Below are 24080 nucleotides of genomic sequence, written 5' to 3'. Positions count from 1 at the left end.
CCCCAAACGCTGCCTCCCTCCTGGCTGCGGCCCCCCTCCAGCTAAGGGGGAGGTGGCTGGCCCCTGCCCTGTGTACCCCACCCCACCTGGTGGGCAGCTCGCCCTGCCCCATGGCAGCTAACCCAACCCCCATGGTGACTAGCCCTGCCCCCATATGCACACTGCCCCGGGCGCCCGAGCAGGTAGCTGCACCACTGGTTTGGGTTCCCTGACCATGGATGGATCTCATGATCACAAGATGTTGATGATGATTAATTATAATTAGTTACTATCCTTCATCCTATGGTCCCATTGTGGGTTACAACAATTAAAACACAATGCTAAAAACAGTTTAAAACCACTTACAATCACATAAATAAGCCAGGTCCTATAAATATATGTCTCTGGGTCAGAAGCCAGAGCAAAGAGGTGTGTCTTCATTGTGATAATTGCCACTAGGTGGCATTGTTTTTTAAAGGGTTAGGTGTACACATGAAGGAAAGATCTATGGACAATGATTTGCTAAGATATCTAAGAGTGGGACTTCCACATGCAGAGGCACTACAGCTGTGATTACTTGTCAACACTGCCTTTTAGCACATCAGGCCATGGGCTGACCCTGTACTGCCTATTCTGCTTAGTTGCAGCTCTCCACAGGCTCTGGGGCAAGGGGTCTTTTTCCAATTCATCTAGCTAAGATCTTTCCAAAGGGGATGTTAGGAAATGAACGTGGGGTCTTTTTCATGCAAAGAAAGTCAAGTTCTACCACTGAGCTACAGCATTTCCTTTTATCCTATATGCTAATAACAAGCTCAGCTTGCCAACCATGGATCTTTATATAGCCCACCCTATCACTGCACAAGAGGGAGTTATCAGCAAATTGAAGGGAATCCACAGGTCTGCAGTATCCTGGAAGATGGTATGAACATAACATAATACAGTGGTACCTTGGGTTAAGAACTTAATTTGTTCTGGAGGTCCGTTCTTAACCTGAAACTGAGGTTCTTAACTTGAGGTAACACTTTAGCTAATGGGGCCTTCCGCTGCCGCCACACCATTTCTGTTCTCATCCTGAAGCAAAGTTCTTAACCCAACTATTTCTGAGTTAGCGGATTCTGTAACCTGAAGCATCTGTAACCCGAGGTACCACTGTAATGTAAGAAGGTGCTGCTGGATCAAGCTAATAGCCGTCTAATCTAGCAGCCTTTTCTCACAGCGGCCAACCAGATGCCTGTCAGACACCGACCAATCAGGATCCGAGCACACTAGAACTCTTCCTTCCTGTGGTCTCCAGCAAACGGTTTGGTTGGTGGTGGATTAGTTGTCTGGTTGGAACCCGGAACAGGAATATATTACACAGCAGCTTGTCCCCCCCGCACCGCACCGCAAATCCCACTTGTTACAATCTAGGAGCAAACAACAGGGAACAGCTATTGCCATGGTGCCCTGCTTGGGATGGTGTCATCTGTCTGGCCATGGCTGGAGATAATGGATCAGGTGGAACTGATCCAGCAGAGCAGCTATTCAGTTCACACTGTGGAAGGGGTGTTCATGTCTCACAACAGAATGGTTGCATACCATTCTACTAGAGGCTGAGGTCCCTTTGGCCCACCCCAATAAAATACTTAAGGGGGCCAGGACCAGCACCACACCAAGTTGATGGGCATTGCCAGCCAAATGGTGTGTGTGCGCCACATCTTGTGATTCATTATGTGGAGAGGGGCTTGCCTGTCTGAAAAATCCATGACTTGGGTACTGGGCTAGTTCAACTTTTCTCAATCTTCCTCTGTCTCAGAGCAGCACATTATTGCCCTGAAGCTGTCAAGATCATGATAAATCAGCTCATTCTCAGGGCCATGAAGTCATCTATGTATTAGTTAAATCGTCCACTTACAGGATATTATGTAGCCAAATTTTCTGCACATTCACAGCACCTCCCACGGGCAGTCTAACAGTGTGTCTGGGGCTGCCAGAATTCGGTCAGGGCTTTAGGGCACTCCTCCTCCTTCTCCTGGCTTTGTCTGTGATCACTCCACATTTCTCTGGTACCTCATTGGCCACTGAGGGCTGATACCATTGCAGTCTCATGCAGATTGTTCCCTTGCAGGTTGTTAAGAGTAAATAATCTAATGCTGTGTCTGAGTGCCTACGCTGCTGCTCACAATCTGCAGTGTGGTGTTTTCCTCTTCCTTCCTTCATCTCTTGTTCAAGCTTGCCAGAAGACCTTGGATCACAGAGCCATACAGGCTGATTCTCAGAGGATTGGGAAGAAATGAAAACAGTGAATGAAAGCAAAGTATCTCTCTGCAATGCCTTTTGTGCATCCTTTTAAAAATAGGTGTATATTGCTAAAGCTTAACATGCACTACGGAATTCAGAAATAGTAGCAAACAAGAGACCTTACTGGGTGCAAATAATACATCCCACGTGCAATACTGGCAGGCTTTTCCTAGTGTTCAAAAATGGGTTTTATTGCTTGCTGTGTACAATGCAAAGCATTGGGAAGGGTGCCATTGCCCTGCTTACATGTTTCCCATGCTTCGTATTTTTTGCTCTATATCATAAAATCATAGAGTTGGAAGGGACCCCATCATTTGGTCCAACTCCCTGCAGTCCAGGAATATGCAGCTGCCCTATATGGGGATCAAACCTGCAACCTTGGCATTATCAGCACCATGCTCTAACCAACTGAGCTATCAAAGCATCTGATTGGCCACTGTGAGAACAGGATTCTGGAGTAGATGGGCCATTGGCTTGATCCAGCAGGGCTCTTATTAAGCTTTGTGGTTAGCCTTGCTTCCAGTGGGAGGAAGAGTCTTGTTGTGGGGACAGCTTTTGCTCCACTTTTTGATTTTGTTTTCAGACAGTAGAATTGAAGAACCATAGATAGGCATTTAACGTTCACAAAATGGCAAAGCCTTGCTACAAGGGGAGAGGCATTGTTGTTGATGCTCATCATGGGTTCCCCCACCACACCCCAGTGTTCAAAGCCACATGCACACCTCCAAGCCTGAGTAGTAAAAGAAATGAGGGGCATAAACTAAGGAAAGTTGACAGTGTAGGTGGAGTTGACTGCTTATCACCAGCAATAACATGAGAATGAAAATTGGCTAGAACCCATAAGACTCACACAATCATATTCCACCCAACACTCCATGCCATAATGGATGCTGTAACTAGCAGGGAGAAAGAATAATATTTTCTTAGGGAGAAAATCTACGTTGAATGCTGGGGGGATACATTCTTTTTGGAGCAGATGTGCTTGGGAAACAGAAGCCCTTGAAGAGAAAGATGTCTGGATCCCTGAAACAACTGACAGCTGCTCACAGATTGTACAATGAAAGCTGGTGTCACATAGTGGTTAATGGAGTGAGCTGTGAGCCAGGAAGTCGCTAGATCAAACCTCAGGTACAGACATTATTCTCTCATCCTCAGTTTCTCATTTGCAATATGAGGATAAAATACTGGCCTGCTTTACAGGATTACTGCAAATAGTCATGGCATAGTGGGTGTGCCACACATTAACCCAGCCTGAAGTGTGCTATATGAATGTTAAGTGTTTATCTGGAAAGTGACAACCTAGGAAGGCCAGAGGCTGACCATCTAAACATACTTACTTGGAAATTCTATCGAAATTACTTCCAAGTGAACCTGTTTCAGACTGGGCTGAAACATCGGTTCACTTTGCCCAGAACTACAGTAACAAAATTTGTGACATGCCAAGCTATATATTTAGTAATTTGATAGGATAGTTTGGACCCATCTGCATATGTTGGAAATGCATAGGTACAAACATGTTTTACGAAGAGGAAAAGGCAGCAATACAATCAGGTACAGCAGCCCTGCTATTCCATCACCACAAAGTCCGTAAATGTTTGTATCTGTGTGTAAATTATGTCTTGCCCTAGAACATCTGACCATAATGATGCACCACTGGGTCTCCAAAATTGTATGTTTCTGATTAACAATGTAAGACATTCAGTTAAATATATGACCGATATAGTCCAGGATCAGAATGGTGGTGTCACGAGACACATGCATTCCATTGTTTTACTGAATGGGGAGGCTGAGGTTTACCCCCTTGACTCCAGTGGAATTCCCTGTGCCATTAGCTTTTCCTGACTATTATGAAGACTGCCTTGCTGGAAAGGACAAATCCGTGAGCTCATAAAGATTTTTCAGAGCGGAAACATTTTCTTTTTGGAACAGATCGAATCACACCAGGTATCAAGTGTTTCAAAGAGGGAAACATCAGGAGTTCCCTAGAGAGGTCTTCACCCCCATCTCAGATGGCATGGGTCACACCAGCAATTTGCCCCAGTTCAACAAAAAACTCAAACACCTTTTTTAACTTCAGAGATCGTTTTCTTTCCTTTCCTTTTTCCCTCCTGGAAAAAACTGTTCGAATCAGTTTTGTTTTGTTTTTGTTTTTGTTTTTTTTTTGCCTTTCGCCATCACATTTTAGCATTCTTCCTCTAAGAACAGGAGGAAATGAAGCCAGGCTACCTTACTCTCGTACAGTACAGGACCTGAACTGCCTTTTCTGATACCAATGGCAAGGAAAGATAGAGCTGGGCATTGTATCGACTATATCATTTCACGCCGTCTTAATGATCAGGTGATAGCTGTCTAGCATATCAAGGGTGCACCAACTGGTAGACTAGACCAAATCTAACCTTCTGAGAGGCATCACCTGGTACTCTGGTTGCCAAGCCAGATGTGAAAGAGGGTGTGGAGCAGGGACATGGCTATGGAAACAGGTTTGGCTAGAACAAAAACCAGCATACTACCACAGCACCATAATGCCCCCACATCAGCATTCTTGCCATGACTTATTCAGACATCTCTTTACCCATGGGAAGCTGTGACTATCAGGAATGCTAACAGAAAACTGTGCACCATCCATACCAAACTATCACAGAGCTGTAAGTTGCCCCTTCCTCACCTCATTTATTCTACATAAGTTTGGTTACTAAGTAGCTTGCCATAAATATTTCTAGTACAAAGAATATGCCACTGAATGAGTCATCAAGGTATTTCTCATTATTATTTTGTTTTTGAAATAGACCTAATACTCTCTGGTGTCAGGTGGTTTGTGTGTGTGTGTGTGTGTGTGTGTGTGAGAGAGAGAGAGAGAGAGAGAGAGAGAGAGAGAGAGAGAGAGAATCTATGATTCTCTATGATTCTATTTCTTTGGAGGTCTTTAAGCAGAGGCTTGACAACCATATGTCAGGAGTGCTCTGATGGTGTTTCCTGCTTGGCAGGGGGTTGGACTCGATGGCCCTTGTGGTCTCTTCCAACTCTATGATTCTATGAGAGAGAGAGTCCATTCTACATTTGCCTAATCATAAATCTTAAAAATATGTATTATTGTGCAGCTGCAGTCTATGCAGTGTATGAAATTCTATGCTGATGTCATATGCTAAAATAACATATTTTAAAATTAGGAAACTCTGGTAAGAAGACTTTCTAGTTCCCATAAACTGAAGGCATGCCAGAATCATTCTGCACAGTATATTCATTTAATGTCATTGTAAAACCATTTCCCAGAGAATGTCTGTCTATTGTCAGTATAGCCTTTTTGAGTACCCCAGGCACACCAGTAAGTCCCATAGAAATTATAATATGTATCTCGTGAATCATAATCCATTTTAGTCTTTAAGGTGCCACAAGATGCTTCCTTGTTTTATAGAAATGATCAGTAATAAAAACACTACCCCTGTGATAAGAAGTTCCAGTCCACTTCACATTCATCCCTATGGCAGGTATTCAGTACTTCAAGAGTATTTAACAATGCACTTGCAGGGGGTTTCAAGAAGAGTTTGTGATTTGGGGAGGGAACTTTCACAAGCCTTTGTACAATTATAGTTCAATTCTGTACCTGTCTAATCAGAAGTACCGTAAGTCCCACTAAGTTCAATAGAACTTACAACCAGATAAATGGATATGTGAGTAAAGTTGGACATTGCCATTCAAATGTTGTGTGTGTGCTGTGTAATGTGATTGATTATGTAGAGCAAAGCTTACCTCCCCCCTCCCCAATATTTTATTCAAGTTGGCACCTCTGGTTAGGTGCTTCCCAACCAAAGAACAGAAAGCCATACCAACAGCACTGACTGTAATGAAGGATCAATCTCTGCCACCCTGCCATACAAACCCTGCTGTATAATCAATAAATGTGTGGCGTGAGGTGTTGGGAACTATAGTTTATCCCTCACAGAGCAACAATACTCAGCACCCTTCACGAACTACAGTTCCCAGGATTTTCGGGGGGGGAGGCGAGACAGTTAATTGTAGGTGTGGATATGCCAAAAAGCTAATTGATCTGTGTTAAACGAACAATTCGCTCTAAAATACAAGGCAACACCTTGCCTTAGAAATAAACGGCCTGTCCTTTGTGCTGGTCTGTGCTTGACCTCGACCAACCCACCCGGAGTCCTTCATGGCGGGCACTGAACCTCTGAAGGAGAGGAAAGTGAAATGACCTCCAAACTCCCCTCCCTCGGCAGGCAGCGAAGATTAAACCCTTCAAGGCATCGCCAAAGAACAGAAAGAGCAAAGGCGCAGCCGGCGCGTATGTGGCAGGAGGAGACGGAGGAAGGGCCCCGCCTGCTCGCGGTCTCACACGCAGCCCTTGATGGTGCGTCGGAAACTGAATAGGGGGGATAGAGGGGGGAGATCCGCCACACGCGGCGCAGCAGTTTCCATGCGCGCCGGAGGAGGAGGAGGAGCCCGCCTCCATTCGCTACGTGCAGAGTCGCGAGTCCGCACCAGCAGCCGGCGGAGGCGAGGAGAGAGGGAGTCTGTCCGTCTCCCAGGTGGGCGGGAAGAGGAGGGGCCGGGCGTGCGCGCGCGGGAAGCAGCTGCTCTGGGAAAGGTGCCGGATTTACAAAGCCAGCCGGCGGGCGGGGGGGGGGGGCGGTGGATTGAGAGAGTGTGTCAGGAGGAGGCAGGTGGCGAAGGCCAATGCCGGAAAGATAACGCCGGCTTGCGAGGAGGTCTCCTGCGGGATTGCGTTTCGTTTGGCATATAGACGTTTTGTGGCGCTCCTGTTGTGAAACACGTCTCTGCCCGGTTTCTCCTACATTATAATGAGCGAGGAGAAGGAGTTGGGGGGGGGCAGGCGAGAGATGGCTTTGTTATCACGCTTGCCCCCCCCCCGCCTCCCTCCCTCAAGGTCTCTGGTACCTGTGGCAACCCGTCCAGAGAACCTGCGCGCGCGCATTCAGAGACCGTATTTTTGTTCCTTCATCTCCCCAACTGCACATGTTGCCATTAGCTCGTCGAAGAAACACACCATAGATATTGGGGGGGGGGGTCCGGCTTCCAACACACCCGCTCTGCTCCTAAGAAACAGACCGCGCCAAGCAGTCGAGAGATCTGGGATGAATCTCCCGTCGCTCCCCGTCTGTCCGGCTTCGGGAGGTGAGCGCACTGTCTGGAAGCGAAGGAACAGGGCGCTGGGTAGAGTCACAACTTTTCCCAGAACAGGGTTTCGGGGACGAGGCATCTTGCCCTGTATAGGCAGGGGCTGGCTAGATTATGGGGTGTGGAACAATGAACACACTGGCTGCTGGAGATCCAATATGTGCGTGTGTGTGTGTTTAATGCGAATAACAGGGAAGGGGGGGCGCACTATTTGGGCAGTAACCATGGCACCTGCGGAAGTATAGCTAAACCTCATGCTTTGCCTTCTTGAAATCTCCACCATGGTGCTATTGGGAAAGCAAGCAGGCCCCATTCTCCCCTCCTGTGATCCTCACTCCCACTGTGGTTGCCCGTTTTAAAAAGCTCCAGAGTTCTTGTTTAGGATCTCCCGCATCAGTTCTAGTTTTGCTTTCGAAGAAATTTATGGCACAGAACGACTCTGTGTAATATGCCAGCCTATTGCCCTCTGATCAGTCACCAGATAAAATAAGCCAAGAGCTGCTCTTGTACCAGGTTATGTCAACACATACAACATACATACCACTATATACTGCAGGTCAAGTCCTGCCTCAGCCACTTCACACTTGACACAGTTGTGTTTGGGGAATAAAGTATGACTAGCAGGCACGTATTCTTAAACCCTGGGGAATAAGCACCAGGGGGACATAATTGTGGCCTCAGCTCCCCAGTGCTTATTCACAGTGCATTTACACACTGATAAATGTACACTTTTTATATTACAAGTGCTTTCGGTATAGACAATGCAGTAAGTGTGAAGTGTCCCTTTCTTCAGCAAATGGTTTTCACTACACCTCTGTTTCAGAGCTGTCAACACTTTGTGGTGTGTTTGTGTGCTCTCCCAATATATCTCTAAAAGAAAGGTTAAAGGGAAGCATCCTTGCTTATTAGCCTTTCATCATCTCATATGGCAACCATGTGATTCCCATATTAGAATGACATAATTCTAATCAGGAATAATGCATTCACTCGTAAAAAAATTATTTTGGCTTCTTGGCCTTTTGGCTAAAATCAAGTGTAAACATCATTTGGGTGGAATCATTTTTTGAGCATGTAGGAAAAGCACACATCCACCTGTGTATAGCTCAAGGCGACGGCAGCTGTGGAGATGAGATGCAGTGCAACTGATAAACAGTTAGGTGGGGAAATGGTGAAGAGGGAAATAGAGGTAATGGTACATGTAAAAGTCCTACTTCCCAAGCTGATAAAATTTCATTAATACGGGGGTAGGGGACAGAGCAAGCTATTGCAAGGAAGCTGAAAAGATCACAAGGAGATGCTTTAGTGTGTGGAAAGTGTATCTTGGTCTTGAGGAATAAATAGTGGCTCAGTTTGAAGGGAGACATGTATGCCTTTCTCCAAGAGTCTGTGGTTTTAGCATGTCCAGGAACTAAAATTTATTTCTTATTGCTAAATGCTTCTCCACTTGTGAGGGTGGACAGCAAGGGAGATTAGGAAAGTGCCACCAGAATCACATAACTCTTGCCTGGCTTGTAAAACCTATAAGAAATTTCAGAGCTCGCTGGGGGCAGAGATTTGTGGTGAAAAGCCTTGGACCTGCCCTTGCAACCTTTAATTATAATCTTCTGAAATACAGCACCAGATCTCTAAACCCCCCATTCCTATTATATCTGCAGCTCACTGCTGCTAAGGTACTGATCTCTATACCAGCCATTTCCTGGAAATGTGCTGGGCTGTCCTGCTGTGACCCTGATCTTTGGGACAAATTCCCGGTTTTGCTTGTGGTTGTTCATTTTTTTCTTGATATTGTTGGATTTGATAAAATTGTTTATTTCCAGAATTTTTTGCAAAAGCAGATTTTTGGATCATAATGTTGACTTAGGGTTAATCAAATGTTTGTGTGCGTGTGTGTGTGTCCTTTCTTTCTTTCCAGGATGTGTCAATACAATTTGCATTCATAACAGATATTTAAAAGGAGCACAAGGTAGTTTCTAGAAAACATCTCATAGTTTAACAATTTGAAATTCTGTGGAAAGAGCAAGCAAAGCCAGATTATGACTTAGACATTCTGTCAAAAGCATTTTATTTTACTACGTATTTGAGTTGTGCTGAATTTTTCTCTGCTGCATTGATCATTGTAAATGTGTTCTGTTTGTTTTTGATGGCTGTATTGGTCAATATTTTAATTATAAATGAAAGTTGCCTTGGGAGTTAGGCCAAAAGTCAGGATATTAGTGGTTTTATAACAATTAATTAAGGATTAATATTTGGTGAGACCAACTGTCCATTTTCTGGCCCCATACTGTGTCTCCCAAAAGTGTCCAGTAAAAGTGGTGTTAGTAAGTTTTAAGAGTGCATTGTACTCTTATTTTTAAGCAGGCAGACTTAATTCCCTGCTATTCACTCCCATTCTCTGGATTGCTAGTGATATCTCTATAAGCTTAAGAAAGGATACCGCAAATATTCTACAGCATAGTTGTTGAGGGCATGGAAAGTGTCCTGATTGAAATTCTGGAGAGGAGAGCTGTTGCCAGTCATCATCAACAATACCCAATTAGATCAGGGGTGGGAAACCTTTGGCCTTCCAGATGTTGCAGAACTACAACTTCCATCATCCTTGGCCATGCTTGTTCAGCAACATCTGGAGGGCCAAAGGTTCCCCATATCTATACTAGAAGGACCAATAATCAGCTTCCTATGATCCCCTCCAGAGCAGTTACCAAGGCATGTGCCAGCTCTTAGAAGGTGGGTAGATGTTTGTTAGCAGTACTGAAAAGGGGAAATCCCAGTCGTGCTGCTGGTGCACAGCCCAGTGCTGCATTTAGCCGATAGGATGGTATTGCCTTCATCTTTCTCTCCGACTTACATACTCAGACCTCTGAATCGTACAAAACTCATCATGCAAAAATGAAAAGGAAGCTGCTGATTCAGACCTTTGTTGCCTTACCTCAAGATAAAATTTGGCAGTCACTTGGACTGTGGCTATTCATACAGAAATCCATTATAAATGGGCTCAACATGTGCCTTGTCAGTTCTGTAATCATGTAAAAAGTAATGGTAAATATCAAGAATAGGTTTATTAGCTGCACATTCCCAGGGCAGCAAGTGCAAGCATAAAACTGATGTAAGTTTTTTAAAACCCATTAAATCAGTAACAAACAAGAACCATAGCATACCAGAGTTGGCAGAGTTTGCCAAAACAACTCAAAGCAGTGTTTTTAAAGGCCTGTGATAATGCAGAGATCTTAATCTGGCACAAAAAGAAATGAGTAGGAACCAGTTGAGCCTCCTTGGGAAGAGCTTTTCTCAGCTGCAGAGCCACAGATGAAAAAGCCCTCTGCAGTTGCCACCCACTTACAGTAAATTCACCAGCCGCTGGTGCTGTTTCAAAACTGGTATATGATTCCTAGGGCTAGTCCCAGCTGGCAGCCTACTAGCTGTATTCTAAACTACATCAAGTATTCAGACAAGACATTTAGAGGCCTTTCCATTTTACCTAATTAAAACTTCTGTATTTCATGGGACTAATATGGCAATACAACCTCTCTCGGTGTCCTTCACACATACACAATATAATTTTACACGAGACACAGCAATAGCAGAGAAACATGGAGCAATGGTTACCATACAGTCCATTTGTTAGGGATCTACCATTACCTTTCAGAGTTACCAAATGGGAAATTAACTTACCTCTTCCAATTGCCTTCAGCTGACTCTGAAGTCAAGGTTCATGGTGCGCTCAAAGGCAGAGAAACTGGATGAATGAGAGATTATGTGAAGCCAGAATAGTCAAATATTGATTCCTGTTGGTTGCCTGAATAAGGTCTCACCAATCAGCAGCATCCTTCCTTCAAACAAGAAGTCTACCCAACAAGAAGGACTATATTATGTTAACTATAACAGTGGTGGCTAACTAAGAAGCTATTATAGTGTGCCTTGCAAGTCCCTGAATCACCTTAAACTAGCACCAGAACTGTCCACTTTCGTTTTTCTTCAATCTGCTATCTTCTTGCTGAGATTTCCCTCCGAGGTAATTCCAAACCTCTGTATAACATTAACTTATTACTACTTCTCATGACTGTGCAAGAAAGTCTGTATTTCCTACAATAGCTGATTTATAAGGACCTAGCGTTGTATTCAGCTTCTCTGTTAAAAACAATTACTTGACACTTCATTTATCTCAGTGTGTAACCAACAACAATCCAGGAATGTGATGAAATATCTGTCATGTTCCAAGGACCAGGAGAATCCCAATATTATAATGAGAAGGCTGATAAATCAGGCTTTTCTGCAGTATTACAAAGTTCTGGATAAGAACCTAATGTCTAGATGAGCAAAGAATCATTGTTGGTGTGAAGAAGGGTTTCCAACAAAGCTATTTATCCCCAGCTAGCAATTAGCAAAGACGAGATGAGAAGAATGACATAGAAATAATACTTCCAAGAGGGAAATAATAGTGGTTAAGATATAGCGCACTCCTCCCATTAGGAATTGCTCCTCCCTTACAGGCCTTTGTATCTTTGCGCCCTCCCCCTTTCCCTTCAGCCCTAGAACAAGAGTCTAATGCAAGCAGAGGAAAGTTAAGCACAGCTGCAAATCTAATCAGAACTGCCCTGGCAGGCAGGCATGCACAGCTGGGAGCTGGAAATGCTCTTTTCCAGGCACAAATTGATACCAAATGGAGCAGATGGAAGAAGGCCAGTTATTATGGCTCATGACTCGTGCGTCTAGATCTCAAAAAATAGTTTTAGACCTAGAAGCATCACCAGATGACTGAGCATTGCTGGGAAGTTTGGGGCGGGGGATTGAATCACATGAAGTGCTTTTGATCATATATATATATATATATATATATATATATATATATATATATATATATTGAGCCAAAGGAAGAATTTGCAAATAGTAATCTGGTTGTCTGAGAGTTCTCAGTAGCCCTGGTAGTGAGTGAGCCTACAAAGATCTACATGGCCCAGAAGACCAGTTCATCTGGTGTACTCTCAGATCAAGTTTACTTGCTTCATCAATCAAAAAGGCAATTTATGTACTGTATTGTTACAAATATATACTTGTCTATACTGCAGACTAGGGATGGAGATTCTGTGGTCCTCCAGATGTTGTTGGACTTTAGTTCCCATCAACCCCATCTAGGGTGGTCAGTCAGGGATTGTGGGAATGTAGTTTAGTATGTGAAGGGCCACAGGTTCTCATTCTTGAAGCAGACTATGGACCAATGCACTGTCCATTGGAAAAAGTGGAGAATTATTTTCTGTCTAGCCTGATATCATATACCCGATCTCTGCTGTCTTCCTAGCGAAGCAGCCTGCGTGCTCAGACTCAAGCCACATTTTGTTGAGCTGTATTTCAGCCCACTGAAGGCCTTTGTAGCCGAGTGCTGAATAATTCTTTGTGCATATGCTTTGATAGCCACTTCCCACCAGAAAAGATAACAGTAGTCTGCCATGGCTTTGCATAGATCCTAGAGTACACCTTGTGCATCCATAGAACTACTGTATCTCCATGCCATGAGAATGAATCTGCTATATACACAACAGATTATGTCATACACTTAATTTATTTTTTCTTTTCTTTTTTGGTAGAGCACTTTAATATGGAAAACTTTATGGAAGTACAGCATTTATGGAAGCCTCTTTAGGAAACCAAAGGGATGTGTATGTTGGACCTTAGTCTTCCACCATAACTTTCTTCGTTCACCTACATGAATATTTTCTTTATTAACAGAATGGAGAGCCAAGGAAGATGGATACTTAAGAGCTTGTTCCAAGTCACACAAAAGGTCTGGAGGAAAAGTTAGTCTTGAATTCAATGGACTCCAGTGTAAGCCAAGTTGATGCTCTGATTTCATTTTCTCTTTTCAAGCTGTTCCCTTGTACACCAAGACACTGGAATATAACTGAATCGCATCCACCCACATGTGATGGTATAAAGACACAGGTCTGAACTTTATCTCCGGAGTGCCTCCTCCAGAATTATTGCTTCTTGTATAGAAGTAGTTTCCCCTTCCTCCAGTAAATTTGTTGTGGAAGTATTAGAAATGTTACATTCCTTTGGGGCAATGAGTTTCCCCAGTATGACCAGGACCAAAACCCCATCTGTGAAGACAAAAGCAAGAAGAAATACAACTCTTTGTATTGTGGTGAATGATTAAACACTGCTGTAAAAGTCTGAGAACTGACACTGAACTCTGTGTAGCTGTCTACCCTAGAACCACTGACTTGATATCTGAGGAAGAAGGCAAGTAAAGGAAGGAAATGCCACAAAGGATCTTCTTCCTGGTTCCTTAGTGCCAGGGGGTGGGGGGCGACAGAGATGGGAACATGCTTTGGGCATACAAAGTTAGCAAAATTGGGGGGGAGACTATTGTTAGTAAACCATAACATATCCAAAGGTATACCTAGGGGTTGGCCCCAGCCAAGGGCACAGGCAGGGGGCAGCCGCGCAAAAATCACACCTCTGGCTTCGAGTGGCTAGGAACCCACCCACCTGCCTGTATGCTCCCCAGGCCACTCCTCCAGTGCTCTGGGTGGCCAGGCGAACTGAGCAGGCTCATCTGGGCACCTCGGTGGAGGAATCTGGTTGCTGGCATGGGCTATCGCAGCAGCCCTGCAGGGCTCCCTCCTCAGCTGGCCAGTGATGCTATTGAAAGTGTGAGCTGAGCGCCCAGCAGGGCTTGGAGGGAGGAAAGAGGGAGAGAGTTGGCAAGAGTTCCAGGGGGGGTGGAAGGGAGGGAGGAAGTAGGCAGAAGCGAAAGCAGTGAGCTGAACCAGGGAGGCAGGCAGGCAGACCAGCAGAGGAAGAGGGGAGGTGGAACAGAGCAGACCTGATGGTTGCAGAGGAAGAAACTGGTGGAGTGCAAAAGTCAACCAAAAGCAAACTTTATGAGATTCTGGTCCCCCAACTTCAGAGGCCCCAATACAGCTCCTCGCCAAGGGTGATAAGGGGGCCTAGATACACCTTTGCATGTATCCAATTTCTGGTGCAATCATTTGAGAAATGAGCTTTCTAAAATGTAGGTGCTTCATATCCACAATCCTAGATGGGTTTAACACAGCTCAATTACCCTAGATGGGTACAGAGTTAGGGGCCAGATCTTTATCTTGTGCAAATCTGTGCTGATCCACTGACTTCAAAGAGAGCAACATTCCATATTCTAAATATGCAACAAACCAAGGAGGAACTAAACATCCATTACAGTAAAAAAACTAAATCCTGGAATGTTTCTGATGTTCAAAATGCTTTGGCTTATTGTAGCAAAAGAATAGCTTTTTTAATAGCGAAGATGCTGCAAAGGCATTTTTTTCATATTAGTAACACTAAGATATCACCAGCCATGAAGTTTTTACTTGAATGTCCAAGGAAATACAAATGGCTTGGAGAATGCCCAGCTAAATATTTTCAACTCGTGGACCTGACAAAATTCAAGAATCTATATTGCAATTACGCTGTACTGGAAAATGCTCTAGCCAAAGAGACTTGTTTGCCTTTCGGAGAAATCATGATTTTTACATGACAAAAGACAATGTACCTCTGTATATTTTTAATATACTGAGCTTCTCTTATTGTTTTTGATAATGGCTCAGAAGAAAGCAATGTATTTCCATCTTCACAAGGAAACCAAGACTAATATATGTTGAAAAAAGGTAATTGCCAATTTCTACTTCTAGCAAAAATATAAAAATCTGGTGATGCACACTGGCATCAGATCATAGGCTGTACAGGAGAAGACTCAGGCCTAATATATCAGGCCTCTGTTTTAGATAATAGGCCAATGGCTCTCAACAGCTGGCCTTAGGAATGAATGAAGTAATATATGAAAAGGGTTATGCCTTTTCCTTCCCAGTTGGGGATGCTGTAAGCCAGGGGTAGGCAACCTAAGACCCAGGGGCCGGATGCGGCCCAATCGCCTTCTCAATCTGGCCCGTGGATGGTCTGGGAATCAGCGTGTTTTTACATGAGTAGAATGTGGCCTTTTATTTAAAATGCATCTCAGGGTTATTTTTTGGGCCTGCCTGGTGTTTTTACATGAGTAGTATGTGTGCTTTTATTTCAAATGCATCTCTGGGTTATTTGTGGGGCATAGGAATTCATATTTTTTTTTCAAAATATAGTTTGGCCCCCCACAAGGTCTGAGGGACAGTGGACCGGCCCATGGCTGAAAAAGTTTGCTGACCCTTGCTGTAAGCAGTATCTCTGGAGAACAGGCTGGCTGTTTTGAGGCAGACTGAGTCAGATATGGAAGAGAATAAGCAATCTGAGTTTTGGCTCTATAAAAAGAATATCGGAGATGCTGGCTGTTGTCCTGGAGGACCTGATGTGGCAAGAGGAGGCTTGCTGTTGAAATGCTTTATGCTGTACTGTACCTCCACCAATGCACAGCCTGATAATAAATAAAAATGTTGCAAAACACCAGTAAACCCCCAAGGACCTTATTCGAAAAGAAACCAAACCCAAGTTGTGCTGAACCCCTGAAACCTCTCACTGCTCATAGATTCAGGGCACCAGTGTGACCATATGATTATTGGCATCCTCTGTTCCATCATGCCTTATGTTGCACTGCCAATTTGATTTGGAACATTGAAGGCTAGTTTTCTGACTTCCTACCTTCAAGGAACCCATTCCATATTGACCTGTCCATCAAGGAACCCCTGTGCACTTTTTTAAAAAAATCAGGGGCATGTGCAAGAGTTCACACTGAGCTCAAGCTATATCTATTCAGCTATATTCCCATCTGATGTGAAATAAGACCATATCCTCATTGATCATGCCCAATACTCTCTCGTTACAGAGGAAGGTTGTAAACATTGGCCACACAGTCTTGCAGTGAGGTTTATCTGCTATTACTCTGGTTTCAGTGTTCCGTTGCGCCAGAAGCGGCTTAGTCATGCTGGCCACATGACCCAGAAAAACTGTCTGCGGACAAATGCCGGATCCCTTAGCCTTTAAAAGCAAGATGAGCTCCGCAACCCCAGAGTCATCTGCGACTGGACTTAACTGTCAGGGGTCCTTTACCTTTACCAGTCATCTTAAGAAGAAGCCCCTGATAAACTTTCCCTGGATGCAGTTTGGAAAGCACTAGCCTAGAAGATAAAACTTAGGCTTCCCAGTCATTCTAAACTTTCGCTAATCAAGATTCCAGGCTGGGGTATCAAAGTTATACTACCCAGCCAGTGCTCATGGGGCAGGTTCAGGGTTGATTGGGGGAGAAATGGCACAAGAAAGTTAAACTCTGCTGAGCTGCAAATGTGTGTCTGAGAAGGGTGATTCTTTTTCTTCAGAAACTGAGACACGTTTGTCAGTGGTAAAACTGCAGCAGATGCTCTGTCTTTCTCTGGGGCTGAGTTCTAAATATGTGATCCTGGAAATCTCTCCAAAAGCACACAGTTGTATGAGAGGGGACATAGACAGGCATTGGATGAACCCTTTAAGGTGAAGATGGCAGGGATATTTCTGCCTGTGTGCTTGTGTTCATCATTCACAGAAATTGAAAAACGAGGACAACACACATCCCCTAAAAGGTAGGAGGACAAGGAAAGGGCTGGAACAAGGATAAGGGCTGCCCATGAGCTGCATTCCCTCATAGGCAACTCCTGGGGGAAGAGGGCACTTGCCAGGGTGGGCAGGACCAGAAGCAAAAAGTGTGGGATAGCCAGCCTCATATAACCAACATACTTCGGTCTAATTAATGCATAATGGGGTTAAGACCATAGAGTAAGCTGTGCTGCCAGGCTTAGCTCACCATAGAAAGGACTAGGTGATCAAGCTTTTGCTCCCCTCCAGTTCACCTTAGAAGTTCAGCTCCAGGCTCAGACCAAATGGCTCTTGCGTTCCTATACCAATAATTTAGGAACTATCACCACTTTGCAACTAAACCAAGTTTTACTGCCTGTGCAACTTTTCTGAATGCTGTATGGGAAAGCACATGAATCTGACCTTTGAAGAGTTTGTAAGTAAACAATTTTTTAAACTTACCAAACATGTGCTCTTTTTCTATGCCAGGGAAAGAGAGGAGTTTTCGGAACTCACAAGGGCACATTTAAAGATCTAACAGCCTATATTTCCACACTTTACTGCATATTTTGTGGTTCTGTGGGGGTACTTGCCCCAAGCTTGGATCATGGCTTCCATGAATTCATCCTCTATATACCTATTTTTTCCTTTGCCACCAACAAAAAGTGGATGGAGCAATATATGTAGCCTTGAGCCTGAGGAGGGGTGTGGCCTGGGCAAAATCCTGAGGGTCATGTAGACATTTCACCCCCAGAACTGAGGTTCCTTGCCCCTTGACAAGACAAAGGGACTTCTGGGACAAGTTGCCCCCATTCATCCTGGGAGAATCACCCATTTATGATGCTGTCACTGATCTAATGCAGGTGGGCATTCAAGGTATGTTGTAACAGCATGTATATAGTCTAGGCTACAGATTACAATAACAGGAAAGGACTGTATTGGAGGGGGGACTTTGCTTAAACACTAGCAGTAATATCTAAAGGCTGTTAATCTAAGCAACAACAGTAAGCACTTTTAAGACCTGTTGAAATCAGTGAGGAGACTTGGGTTCCAGGCAAATGCCTTTTTATTTCCCCAAGCTTTTCAGCTTTGCTGGCTGTTCTTTGCTGCTTTTGTGATTGTGTGGCCCTTTCATTTTATGTTTTGTTTGCATTTACACATGAATTGTTTTATTATTTCTTGTAAACTGGGGATATGATTGAAGGGCTGCATCATCATCATCATCATTATTATTATTATTAATGAACTACAATAAATAAATAATGACCTTATCCTTATTTCCATGGGAACAGCCAGTGATGTCATGAAACAGGATTTGGTGGAAAGTGCAAGGGGGAACAATTCAATCAGTATGGAAAGGGAGATCAAGAAAAACCTAATCTTGTATAATCTTAGGCTTCCTGGATAAAAGAATGTGTTTTTGACTGGCATGGATGGGGACAAGAAGATTGGTTTAAGACAACCCTTTGCTTCTAATGGAAAGAATGCTAATTCACTTCGCATGCTAATTGTGGGAGAATCCCTTTTCCTCTTCAAGAAGCCTAATTAATATTTCTCCAGCTCTCTGTTGCTACATAGAGGGCTCCCAGAATTGTCACCTGAAGTGGCTACTTTGAAAAAAGAAGCAGAACTTTGCAACAAAGCAATTCTTGATTTGCAATGTAAGGCCGAACTGTGCCAGGAACTGTAGGCTGTAGTTTGGTTGCAAGCTGGAGTGATCGGTGTTAAGTTTTCTCTCCATACTGTGAAACTGTTGCATCTTTCCATTCTTCATACATGTTTTTGTTTCTGTCTGACGTGCTTTGCCTCAAGATTGATAGAATCACACATCTGGGAGGTACACCGGAGACCATCTAGTCCAAAGTCCTGTTCAGTGCAGAATCTAGGATGAAACGACAGCATCCCTAACAGAAGACTGCACAGTTTCTGCTCAAATGCTTCAGGGAAGGAGAGCTCTCACTTCCCAAGGTACTCAGTTCCTACTGTTAGGAATGTTCTCTTAATATTTAGCCAAAACCCATTTCCCTGCAGTGTCCTCCCATTCATTCTAGTCCTGCTATCTGGAGCAATGTGAATTCACCTGACTGCACCTGCTTGGCTTCATGCTTAAGAAGGATCTTGTCCTCTAATCTAATTGCATTAGGGGCTTCACAATACAGTGGTACCTCAAGTTAAGTACTTATTTCGTTCTGGAGGTCCGTTCTTAACCTGAAACTGTTCTTAACCTGAAGCACCACTTTAGCTACTAGGGCCTCTTGCTGCCGCCGCACTACCGGAGCACGATTTCTGTTCTCATCCTGAAGCAAATTTCTTAACCCGAGGTACTATTTCTGGGTTAGTGGAGTCTGTAACCTGAAGCGTATGTAACCCGAGGTACCACTGTAATGTCCCTGATGCTTTTGCAGAATCTTTAACGGGATATGAACTTATGGAGCAGGACAGTGGCTATTTGGAGTACACACAGGTAGATATCACGCACACAGGTGATATGGACACAGATCTGGTGCACGTCTTTCGACAACCATCAGTGCAATGAAGGGTTGGCTTCCTAAGAATGCCATAATTGCTTTCTTTTTTTTTCATTCAGAGGGAGAGAAGAGAGAGCTGTGAGGTGGTGGCAACAAAGCCAGATTGTTCTGGAAAATGCACATGCATGCATACATATCATATATACCCGTGTCCTAGGAATATTCAACGATAATCAAATTTTAAACAATTAAAAATGGAATATCCTTTGCCTGTAACAAATCAGCTGATGTTTTCACAGCTGTGTTTTAGATTCTTTTAACTAAAACTCAGGGAAGGCTGAGTATGAAAATGTGGAAATGTCAGTGATGTAAGTCCCAGGGCTGTGAATGCCTGATTCTCTGCGTCGAGCTCAAACCGGGGGGGAATATGCTGAATGGAGCCATGTATAAGTTCATATGCAATGTAAAAAGACTTCTTGTTCTGGGCACACACTGCTTGTTCAATCTAGTTCTGTTTAAATGCCCATTCTTTTGCATTGGCATCACCTCTCCTCTCTTTTCTCTGAATGAAAAGGGGGGTGGAATAATGACATAATTATTATAAAAAGAGAGGAGGGAGGGAGAAAACCTTCAGACCCAGCTGCAGCACAGAAAAGTCTGAAGGGAAATGTTCTTTGTTAAGGTTGCCTTGGCTATGGAATATGGTAGATGAAACATTTTGCTGTGAGTGTGTCTTTGGTCTTATGGATGGTCTGCTGGAATCCCCCCCCCCCTCTTAAGGTGGCTCCTTATATCCATCTGGCTCTTGCTCTGAGCAACAATTCTACCTGCTGGGACATCATCCTTGTTCCCTCTGTCCTAAGGCACTCAGATCACATGAGTTGTGTAAGGCTTTTGGCAGAGGGCACACGGAAGTCGCCCTTTCCGAGGTAACGAGAGACTGTGAATTTAGCCAGTCTCATCAGATGGTCATTCCAACTTGCACAAGTTTTAAAGAAATTGACGCTGCAAACAACACATGAATAAGAGAGGAGAGACCTGCTGAAAGCTGCACTTAGGAGGAGGAGTTATGAATTAGCCACTTTCCTCACAAAAGTGACCCAAAACAACTTACAAGTTCTCGCTGAGGTGGCGAGAACTCACTTTAGGCAGGGCTTCACATCACTGAATGCACCTCCATTAAAATAAAATTCCTCCAAAAAGGAAACTTTGGGCCAAACTACATAGGTCTCTGAGGGATAAACTACAATCCCCAAGATTCTTTGCGGGGAGCCGTGTGATTTAAATGTACAGTGGTACCTCAGGTTAAGTACTTAATTCGTTCTGGAAGTCCGTTCTTAACCTGAAACTGTTCTTAACCTGAGGTACCACTTTAGCTAATGGGGCCTCCTGCTGCCATGCCACTGGAGCACAATTTCTCTTCTCATCCTGAAGCAAAGTTCTTAACCCAAGGTACTATTTCTGGGTTAGCAGAGTCTGTAACCTGAAGCGTATGTAACCTGAGGTACCACTGTACTGTTTAGGTGTGGATGTTGCTGCTAGTTCCTGACATCTTCTTTTGCCCAAAATAGGCAGCAGGGAAGCAGGGTGCTGATTGGGACCATAACACAGGGGAAGGCTTCAGACACACACACACACACACACACACACACACACACACACTAGTATTGTCCAGGGACAGAAGCTTCCATTGGGTCAGTATCAATTATGTTCCAGCCTACCCCAAAAGTATCCCATCCCACCTAAGAAGCCCATTTACAAGTTGACTTGAAGGACAGTCCTCTGCTTGTTACCATATAGGCAACATGAGACAATGTAAAGAGAAATGGTAGAACCTGCTCCTACAAAGAACTGTGGTCCCAGTACCATCACAGGAATGTCCCTGACTACATGCATACGTGCATACATAAATTTTCTACAGATGTTACTAGATGGCATTTGCCCCTAAGGGAAACAGTGCTGCAATGTGGGAATATCATTGTAGTGGCAGCAAAAGCAAGTGAGCTAGTGTAGCCCTGCACAGACTGAACTGCAAATAAGGAAAACTCCAGTTTAAATCTCATCTCTGCCGCCAACTCACCAAGTGGTCACAGGAAAGTCACTCCCTTGCAGCCTCAGTCTTTCAATCTTGAAAATGGGAACAACCATTTTCACTTTCTTTAGAGGGCTGTAGAAAAGATTAAAGGAAGGCCATTCGAGTTGCAGCAACAGCACTTGCAACTAAAATGCCAATTGTTGATTTTACACATTTCCTTTCTGCTCTGAACTTCTGAAGCGCGTGAGGTTGCCCATGCCACAACTGACTGCTTTCACCACCACTTGGGAAAAGATTAGTTTTGCACTGCAGCAAGTCTGAGAGGCTCTCTGGGAACATTGTCTCTGTGTCATGAAAGAACATTTCCGAGTGCCTGGGAGAGAGGCAGACATGGATTTGTCTTCTAGGAGTCTCTTTTGTGGTGTTCAGAAAGCATTGTGGAGGATTGTTGTAATATCTCTTAATCCAGGCTGGGAAATGGGGAGCTGCTGATCTCTAAGTGAAAAGGGATAAATAGGAGAGCAATCCCTCTGGGGGCATCAGAGTCTCTGGTTTCTTCCAAGGATGCAGACACAAATAGTCTAGGTGTGGTGGACATGTGGTTTGAACATAGGTTACCTCACCTGCCCTGTAAACAAATGCCTCAGAGGGCAGAAATTGTGTATTTGAATCACTCGTTCTAACACACTTGAGAAGGGTTAGCAACATAAGAAGGTCCCTTCCACTGAGTCAGACCATATAGCTCAGTGTTGTCTTCACTGGCTGGAAGTGATTCTCCAGGGTCTCAGACAGGTGTTTTTCCCAGCCCTACCTGGGATGCCAGCGATTGAGCCTGGACCTTCTGCTTGGATAGCAGATGCTCTACAAGTGAGCTAGGGCCCTTCAAGCCCAGGAAGACTCCTACCAGTGACACTTGAAAGAGAATCACCATGTTCAGCAAGAGCATTCTTCGGCCATCATCGCAGCACAAGCCTGGAGGCTGCATCTCAACTACAAAGTGTTCTACCAAGAAACAAGCTCCCTGCTGCTGCTGCTGCTGCTGCTGCTGCTGCTGCTGCTGCTGCTGCTTCAGGAGCTTTGTTCTCTGCAGAATCTTCCTGCCATGGACCACCCAGCAGACAAGGAAAACCAAACGCCCAGTGCAAAACGGCCAAGTCAGCCAGATGTCTTCTGTGCAGGTTTTATTACTCCTGCATGGCCCTGTGAACTGAATTAGTGGGAAACCAGTGACTGGAGATTTACAGCTTGTTGGGAAAGGTGATAACTGGCCATTTTAGTACTAAGAGCACAGCAAAAGAAAGTGGAGAATTTGAAAATCAGCTTTCCAGAGCCAGCATGGTGGAGTAGATGGAGCGGACCTAGGAAAACTTTGTGGCATGAGTTTGTTTTGCGGTAGTGAGCAAATCTCTTGGCCTCAGCTCCCCATCCATAAAAGGGGAACAGTTACAGTGAGCAGAGACACAATACAGATTGTAAAGCACTTTTGCACTTGTTTAAAATTCCAGATCAATTATTAGCAGCAATAAATAAGGTCACTCCCCAAACTCTGTTAATGGTGGAATGGTTACATCAGGGCATTTCTTGTTCAGACTGTTGCTCTTTTCAGGTGGGATTTAATCACATACGGACAAATTCAAGTTGCACAGTTAATGTTGATTTGGAGCTCTTGCACAACTAACCCACTCCCCCCCCCCGAAACCCCAGACATCTTGCAATAAGAAAAGTGACAGGGAACAGTATGGGGAAATTGTGGGACAACATTTGCTTGACACAATCACCCCTGACCTCCCCACAAAAAATCAGGATGAATGCTCAATAATCAAGCCATCTGGAAGCAGCTTTAGTCTCAAAACTGAGGCATGCTTGGTGTCAGAAGACTGATAAAGCTGTCCAGGAACCCTGATCTCGTCTGTCCACCGCAACAGGAGTTACGTGATGCCAAAAATTCCCTTCTTTTCAAATGCCAGCTGTATGTACATACTTCATTCCCTTTAAAGTTTTAGAAGCCTTTGGAGCTTTTTTTTAATCACAAAAAAGATAAAGGTTAATCGGTCAGTGCACATGCATATGCTAGACATCAGAGTGCCTAAGTAAATGGTGCCCACAGATGCAGAGAGGTGGGATTATAATCACTGAAATGATCAACATGTTGGGTGGCAGCCCAAATCTACTGTCAGAAGAGGCTCTTTCATAATGCTGGAATCAGGGTGCATGTAAGTTATTTCACTCCATTGTTCCTGATTAACTGATCATCTAGCTATAGGAACAGGTTACATGCAAGACTGTCTCCTTCCTCTAAGTCTACCTATTGAGTGCATTCATCACTGAAGGCCTTGCTGTGTGTCATTCTGCCTTCAGAGACTCGGCTGACTGGGATATTTGGCAGAGCTTCCTTGACAGTGATGCCAAGATAATAGAACTCTCTCCCTGGATTGAGTCCTTTTTTCTTGGCTTTCAATGTGGTTGGCATCCACCTGTCTTGGGAGACAGTGGAAGGGTGCACCTTTGGGGGCGAAGCCAAACTGTTGAAGAGTTACAGCGCCTGCTGTGGCTGTAAAGACCAATAAGAGAGAGAGATGTTTTGCTGCAGCTGGGGCAGATGAGGGCGGCCGTTTGTGCTGTTGCAGATACACCACAGAAATGACAGGTTTGGATTTGATATC

The 24080-nt window shown here is 44.2% G+C and overlaps 1 long non-coding RNA gene across 1 annotated transcript; it reads left to right on the top strand.

The window, feature by feature from the left end:
- The first annotated feature begins 6687 nt into the window (after positions 1-6687).
- On the top strand, positions 6688-15813 carry LOC309366828. Its single transcript, XR_014166885.1, has 2 exons — positions 6688-6797; positions 12987-15813. It is a non-coding gene; the product is annotated as an uncharacterized lncRNA (long non-coding RNA).
- Positions 15814-24080: the final 8267 nt, after the last annotated feature.

This window comes from Podarcis melisellensis (assembly GCF_964234715.1).
Source record: "Podarcis melisellensis genome assembly, chromosome: 3".
Lineage (NCBI taxonomy): Eukaryota > Metazoa > Chordata > Lepidosauria > Squamata > Lacertidae > Podarcis > Podarcis melisellensis.
This window is presented reverse-complemented; position numbering and strand designations above follow the sequence as displayed.